At 37.4% G+C, this 7544-nt stretch overlaps 1 pseudogene; it reads left to right on the top strand.

Annotated features, from left to right (window-relative positions):
- Positions 1-948: 948 nt before the first annotated feature.
- Positions 949-7544, top strand: LOC101532843 (uncharacterized; annotated as a pseudogene).

Genomic DNA, 7544 nt, shown 5'->3' on the forward strand with positions numbered 1-7544 from the left:
TACAACTTGGGTAGTATTTTGTTTTACATATTTGCATCAGTATCCATATGGTACCTGGGTCTGTAGATTTATTTTAAAACTTGTGAAAAATTAATTCTTGGAACATGAACAAATCCTATCTATTAGAATAATTTGTGGCCTTCCAAAGTTCATCACTACCCCCTCCAAAACTTACTTCTTATTTATTTTTCTCATTTGCTTTCTTTGTGTATCTTATAAGAATCATTCACATTTTATTCATAGCAGAGAGACAAAGCATGCACAAATCAGTACCATAAAATCATGACGAATAAATGGCTATTAGTGAACTTGCTACATCGCTTACTTGTAAACAAGTGCATCTCACTGTAAAGGATGTGGCTTCTGGATTTCTTGTCAGTGGTTGTGTGTAGATGTTGCTAATGATAGTTGATCCTCAGTGCTTCTGAGTGAACCTTGCACTTTGAGAATTAAATATAAATAGCTTGTGTCTCCTTATTTCTACTGAGGATTGCAACACATTAGTAACTATGTAAAGCACTGAAAAGAATAAATATTGACAACATGTGGAAGAATATTTAGCAACTATGGTAGTTAAAATTCTTTCTCATCTGAAGCAAATGTAAAGATTTATTACACCAAATAGCAATGTGAGCAACAGAATTTTTCACTTCCTCAAAAAAGGTTCAAATAATTTTGAAATATATGATTATACTAGTATGGTTAATAATGTTCTGCAGGTTGAAATTTTAAATTTTATTTCTATATTGCAATTAATCAAAATAAATAAAATGAATTAAATTGTGTTGCTACATTCAGTGAGAGTGTTCAATGTCACTAGCTTTAATCATTTTTTAGTTACAGAGAAAATAATTTTAAAAGGATAAGAACATAACTATAAGACAGTGTAGACAGTACATATGCAAAAACAAAAACAGAAGTAGAAAGTGAGGGGAAGACACTCAGAAAATGGAAAGTAGACTGTCCACTATTGAAGACATCAGAGCAAAGCAAGGTCTTCAGAGACCCTCGAGGGCCAGGCTCAGAGTCACAGCATCAGCCACAGCAGCAGCTTCTGCCAGATCCCCCACGGCCTCGCCCCTTCCCTTCCTGCTGGTCCTGCTGGTGCTCAGCCCCAGGTCCACCTGCTCTCTGGACAGTCACCTGCCTCACAGCCACGGCCTTGGTCACAGGAGGACCATGATGCTCCTGGGACAAATGAGGAGAGTCTCCCCTTTCTCCTGCCTGAAGGACAGACACGACTGAGACCCCTCTGGAGGAGTGGGATGGACCCCAGGCCCAGAAGGCACAAGCCATCTTCCTGCTCCATGAGAGCATCCAGCAGCTCTTCACCCTCAACAGCACACAGGAGGCTTCTGCTGCCTGGGCCAGGGCCCTCCTGGACACAGTCTGCACTGCACTCTTTGAGCAGCTGTGTGCCTTGGAAGCTGCAGGACACAGGCAGTGAGTCTGCAGGGGACACCCCTGATGCCTGAGGACTCCCTGCTGGCTGTGAGGAGAAACTTTCATGGAATCATGCTGTGCCTGACAGAGAGGAAACACAGCCCTGTGCCTGGGAGGTTGTGAGGGAACAAGCCTAGAGAGCCATGTCGTTATCAAGCACCTTGCAAGAAAGATTACAGAGCCAGGAATGAGACTGAGTCCAACATGAAAATGATTCCTGTTGACTACATGATAGTTAACATTTACACAAGTTCTGCCATTTCAAACACATGTCTGGTAGAATAAGAATGCAACAATTTTTTGGAATGTTTATGGACTATTAAGGAGCATCATGTTCAACTTCATAGTCTGTAGGCCCTCACAGATTATCCTGTAGATGTACTTCGTATCTATTTATTTATATATTTATGAGATTTATGTTATTTTCGTATATACAATATCATGTATACCTTTACATTATTATTAAATAGGGTATTTTGTCATAATCAAGCATTAATTTATTTTGTTCATGAAAGTTTTACTATCAAAAACTTTCCTGGCTCCTGGCCTTGGATCAGCTCTACTCTGACCATTGTGGCCACTTGGGAAGTGAACAAGCAGACGGAAGATCTGGCCCTCTGGCTCTCCTTTTCTCTATAAAGCTGACTACTTTCAATAAAAGTAAATAAATCCCTAAAGAATAAGATTACCTTGGTACAAACATTTTTTGAAATTGAAGTGTAGGTTTTCCAGGTATACATCTTTCCTGAACTTTTTGAAAACATTTTCTATATATAGAGAGAGAGGAGGAGAGACAGAGAGGAAGATCTTCCAACCGATGTCAAGGTAATATAATGAAAACCAGTCAAATAACCATTAAATTAATTCAGAACAAAATTTCAGCTGCCACATATGAACCTCCAGTAATTGTACTCCTAGTAAGTTATAAACTCAGAAGCCCACCGCCTCAGGACATTTCAATACATACAATCATTTACTAGTCAATTTGTGAAGGATAGCTCTATTTTAATATTTCTGCAATATATTGGTCTACCTCCTGTTGAAAGGGCATTTTGTTTGTTGCTTTTTTATTCTTTACAGGCTAATGTTTGATATCACTTACATTACATCAGATTATAGTTTTTACATTTCTTTCCTTACAAAAATGAAAGATGTAAAAGAAAAAGAATTTTTTTTGTGATATCCAGTTCTACATCTTTAGGTCTACATACAATTGTATTATGAGATAGCAAATTTTCATTAAACTTTTTAAAGTTGTTCACTGTTTCATAAAAAAATGCAGACTTTATTACACGAGTTGTTTTAAAAATGGGTTATCTGGACCCGGCACAATAGCATCGTGGTTGGAGTCCCATATGGTCGCCAGTTCTAATCCTGGTGGCCCTGCTTCCCATCCAGCTCCCTACTTGTGGTCTGGGAACACAGTCGAGGACGTCCCAAAGCCTTGGGATCCTACGCCTGCATGGGAGACCCAGAAGAGCTCCTGGCTTCAGATTGGCTCAGCTCCAGCCGTTGCGGTCACTTGGGGAGTGTACCAATTGAACGGAAGATCTTCTTCTCTGTCTCTCCTCCTATCTGTATATCTGCCTTTCCAATGAAAATAAATAAATCTTTTTTAAAAAGAATGGGTTATCCATTTATGTATGAGTATTCTATTCTAGATTTAATGAAATCTGATTCTCTTCGATATGGTAGTCAGTTCCTCATCCCTCCCTGGGGATATCCGATCATCCTGCTCAAACTTTATAAAGGTTATATTAGTTTTGGTTTTCACCTCTTAGTAATTTTCCATCCACTCATCTCGCTTGTAGGCTGTGAAGTCACTGGCAGTCTGTGGTGTATTGAGAATTGAGCCCTGATCTTTCGCTTCTATTGAGATCATCTTAAAAACCAGACCCAACAGTCAAGAATAACACCTTTCTTACTATTTTGCTAAGTGTCAGCATAATTTTTTCTTTGCCAGTTCACAGAGTGGCTTGCAAATACAATCAGACTTTAAAAACACATTCTCCCCCAAAAACTAAGCTAGGACAACATACATAAGGAAATGGGATTAAGCATAATCAAAACAAAACTTGTTGACATAAATTTATAGGGATTTTCAATAAGCATATATACATATATATATATATTTATATTTATATTCCAAAAAGAGACTCTGACATCATGTAAGTAGGATTTTACTGGACAGCGCCATCAATCTAGAGACAAGCACTGACTCTAGGGGTAAGACATTTATATCCCACAAGGTAATATTCAAATTTACATCCTTTCTCCATCTTCCCATTCTACATTTGTTGTACCCTGGAAGACAATGGTAATGAGTCAAATAATTGTATTCCTTCCACTCATCTAGGTGATCTGGATTGCATTTCCTGTTACCAGTTTGGGCTGCCTAGCCTGGCTGCCGAAGGCATTTCACAAGTAGAAGAAATGTGGATGAGTGCTGTCTTTGCTTGCTTGTTTTCTCTCTCTCCATCTCTCAAAGACCAATGATAAAAATATTGATAAAATAAATATTGAGCAGTTTGAAAATTGGCTCCAGTTCTTATACCCAGAAATTTTCCCTGAGAGCAGTTAAGACCTGAGGATTCAAGAGTTGGGCTCTCTGCATTCTGAGAATAGTGGCAACAGTTAATGAACTGGATCCTTGGGAGGTTTACCTTTCTTTTCTTTTTTTTTCTCTTTTATTCTTTCTATTTCTTTCTGTCTTTCTTTCATAAAATTCGAACAGTAGCACATCTCACTATCTATTTTGATCATTTATGTCCATTGCTAAATGTGATTGGAAACACAGGTTAGACGTTCAATAAAATATGAAAAATGAGATTATTCTTCATTGAGAAGGTGAGGATTTTTTTAAACATTAAGAACAAAGATTGTTTCAACACAACCACATAATTTAATTTTTAAGGTTAGTGTATCTTTCATTCATATTAGTTTGATTAACTCTATTAAATTGGGAGAATATCTTGAATATCTGCATTCTCTTTCCTCTTTTTAAAGAAATGAGAGGGGAAATGTTGAGCTTATGAGTTAATTTATCCTTTAAGGGAGAATATGGTACAGCTAAATCTTCCTTGACTGTTTAGCCAAGCTTCATTGAGCAAAGCTGAAAACATAACCCCAAAACAACAGAATGAAGATTTTTTTTTTTTTTAGCCCAGGCCTGCTTATTGCCTTTAAACCACAAACCATTCACCAGTTTTTATTTGTGTTTTTTTCCATCTCTAATGTCTATGCTGGTTGAGTTGAATGTAGGTATAGTTACATAGTGATATTTTAAAGAATTATTTATTTTTTAGAAAGACAGAGTTAACAGAGCAGAGACATAGAGAAAGAAAGGTTTTCCATCCACTGGTTTACCCCCCAAAAGGTCCCAACAGCCAGAGCAGAGCTTAGCTGAAGCCGGGTGCCAGGAGCTTTTTTCTTGCCTCCCACATTGTGACAGGGTCCCAAGAACTTAAGCCATTCTTTGCTGCTTTCCATGACCCTAAGCAGAGAGCTAGATTGGAAATAGAGCATCAGGGGCTCGAACCAATGTCTGTATGGGTTGCCAGTGCCACAGGTGGAAGTTCAGCCTGATACGCCACAGTACAGGCTCCTGTGACATTTTTCTAGTATAATGTTATTCTTCTTAGATTTTTAAATCATGTTTAGACATCAACTTTACCTTTCTGCTCTTTTTTTCTTTCTGTTTACTCTCTAGAAAAAAATGAATACAGGGAATATATATGGTCTCTTAAAAGCTATAAGGAATAAATGTACATCCCATGTATATTTATGTTACATGATTGATATTTAGGCAAGCAATGATTTCATGTTTTTTGTTTTGTTTTGTTTTGTTTTGTTTTTGGGAAACATCAACTGGTACTGGAAACCCTAAAGATTTGTCTGGCCTTTTAAAAGTTAAAGCAAAATTGCAAATTAAATTTATTATTTTCAGATTCATATTTTTCTATTGAATATAATATTGCTTTCAGAGGTGTGACAGTTTTTGAGGGAGTGAACAAAGTTTACATAAATCATGTAATTGGTGGTTCTCCTAAATCCAACCTATGTGAAAAAACTCATTACTTTCAGTATTTATTTTTATTTCAGTATTCATTTTTTCATTTATTTTCATTTTCATTCATTACTTTTATTACTTGTTTTCATTTTCAGTTCTTTCACTGGGATTTCCTCTTTATTATATAAAATTCTGACACTGAGTTGACAGAAATGGCAAAATCTATGTAGATCAGCACTATAGATCTATAGAGAAGAGATGGCTATGTCTCAAGGCTTTCCCAAGGTTTGCTGTATCTCCAAGTCACAGTGTGAGAACTGGCTTCTAGGGATACATTGGAATGTTGTTTATCTGTGATCCTCAATGGTTATAACTTTGTTGTGGGCCTTGAGAAACAAATGCACATCTTTTATTACTTGGTTTTGTTTAACTTATCCAACAAACTAATAATTAAGTCAGGTACTAAGACACAAATGTTGAAAGTATCTAGATGTTGACCAGTAGTGGTGAACAGTAAACATTTACCACATGAAGCAACACTGATTTTCCACAAAAAATGAATATTCAGAAAATAATTTTTTTCAATCATAAACAGGTGTTTTGAAAGACTACAAAATATTTCATTACATTAAAATGGTTACTAATTTTTATGAATAGTTATTAGACACAAGAATGTGACCCATTAAATGTATATGATAGACTAATTGCATTCAAGACATTTAGTATATTCTGTTATATAACAAAAATTCAAGCCTAATTTTTAATTTGCCTTTATATTTTAGTGATTAATATCCCTAAGTTAAGCAAAAAGATAAATTTAGGCATCTTATTGCATAAAGTAAAGCTATTCATCAGTTACATAAACAGATATTCAGTATACTCCTAGTATTAAAAGTTATCAGGGTGCGTGTTTGGTCCTAACAATTAAGACAACAGCTGAGATGCTCGTGTTCCTATCACAGTACTAGACTTCCATACCTAACTTCAGCTCCCAATTACACCTTGTTGCCAGTGCAGACTGATATCCTCCAAGTTTTGGTTTGAGTAGTTGAGTCTCTGTCACCCAAAAAGAAAATCTGCATTGACTTTCCATCATCTCAATTTGATCCAGAACAGCCATCACCCAAACAGGCATTTTGTAAGTACATGAAAGAATGGGAAATCACTTTTTTCTCTGTCTTTCTATATTTTCTATAACACAAACGAAGGTATAACAGAAAGTAAAAACAGAAAATAATACTAAAATGATTGTCAATCATAAAAATTTTGTGACTCAGTTAAGTGGGCAGAAGAAAATGGGCAACAATGGAAAAAGGGGGTTGAAAAGTGGTCAGAACCAATATCAGGAGTGCAAAAGAAAAGCACAAAGAGAAGTGGAAAGTAAGGGGTGGCATTCAGAAATGGAAAGTAGCACATCCTCTATTTTAGGCAGTTGAATGAAGCAGGGTCTTCACAGAACAAGGAGGCCAAGGGACAGAGTCACCCACCTTCTCCAATCAAGCCACATCTGCAAAACCAAATGGCCTTGTCATTGTCTTTTATGCTGGTCCTGGCGCTGCTCAGCTGCAAGGCAGCCTTCTCTCTCAACTGTAGTTTGCCTCAGTCTCACAGCGACGAGAACAAGAAGACCTTGAAAAATCTGCGAGAAATGAAGAAGGTGTTGAACTCCTCCTGCATACAAGACGTTCATGATTTTGGGTTACCCCAGGAGGTGTTTGAAGAACCCCAGGTTCTGAATGAGCAAACCATCGCTCTAGTCTCTCAGATGATCGAGGAGGTCTTTACGCTGTTCTGCCTAGGACGCTCATCTCCTCCCTGGGACAAGGCCACCTTGCGCGATCTGCTGTGCTCTAGACTCTTCCGGCAGCTAAATGACCTGGCACCCTGTGTGATGCAGGAAGTGGAGATGAAAGAGACAACTCCGACAGAGACTCCTTCTGAACGTGCTGTGCAGAAATACTTTGCAAATATCCGTCGCTATCTGACCAAGAAGAAATACAGTCTCTGTGCCTGGGAGATTGTCAGAATGGAAGTTTTGAGAGCCATGTCTTTTTCAGTATGCATGCAAAACAGGTTAAGAAAAAAGGAATAA

This window comes from Ochotona princeps, chromosome 14 (assembly GCF_030435755.1).
Source record: "Ochotona princeps isolate mOchPri1 chromosome 14, mOchPri1.hap1, whole genome shotgun sequence".
In the NCBI taxonomy this organism is placed as follows: domain Eukaryota; kingdom Metazoa; phylum Chordata; class Mammalia; order Lagomorpha; family Ochotonidae; genus Ochotona; species Ochotona princeps.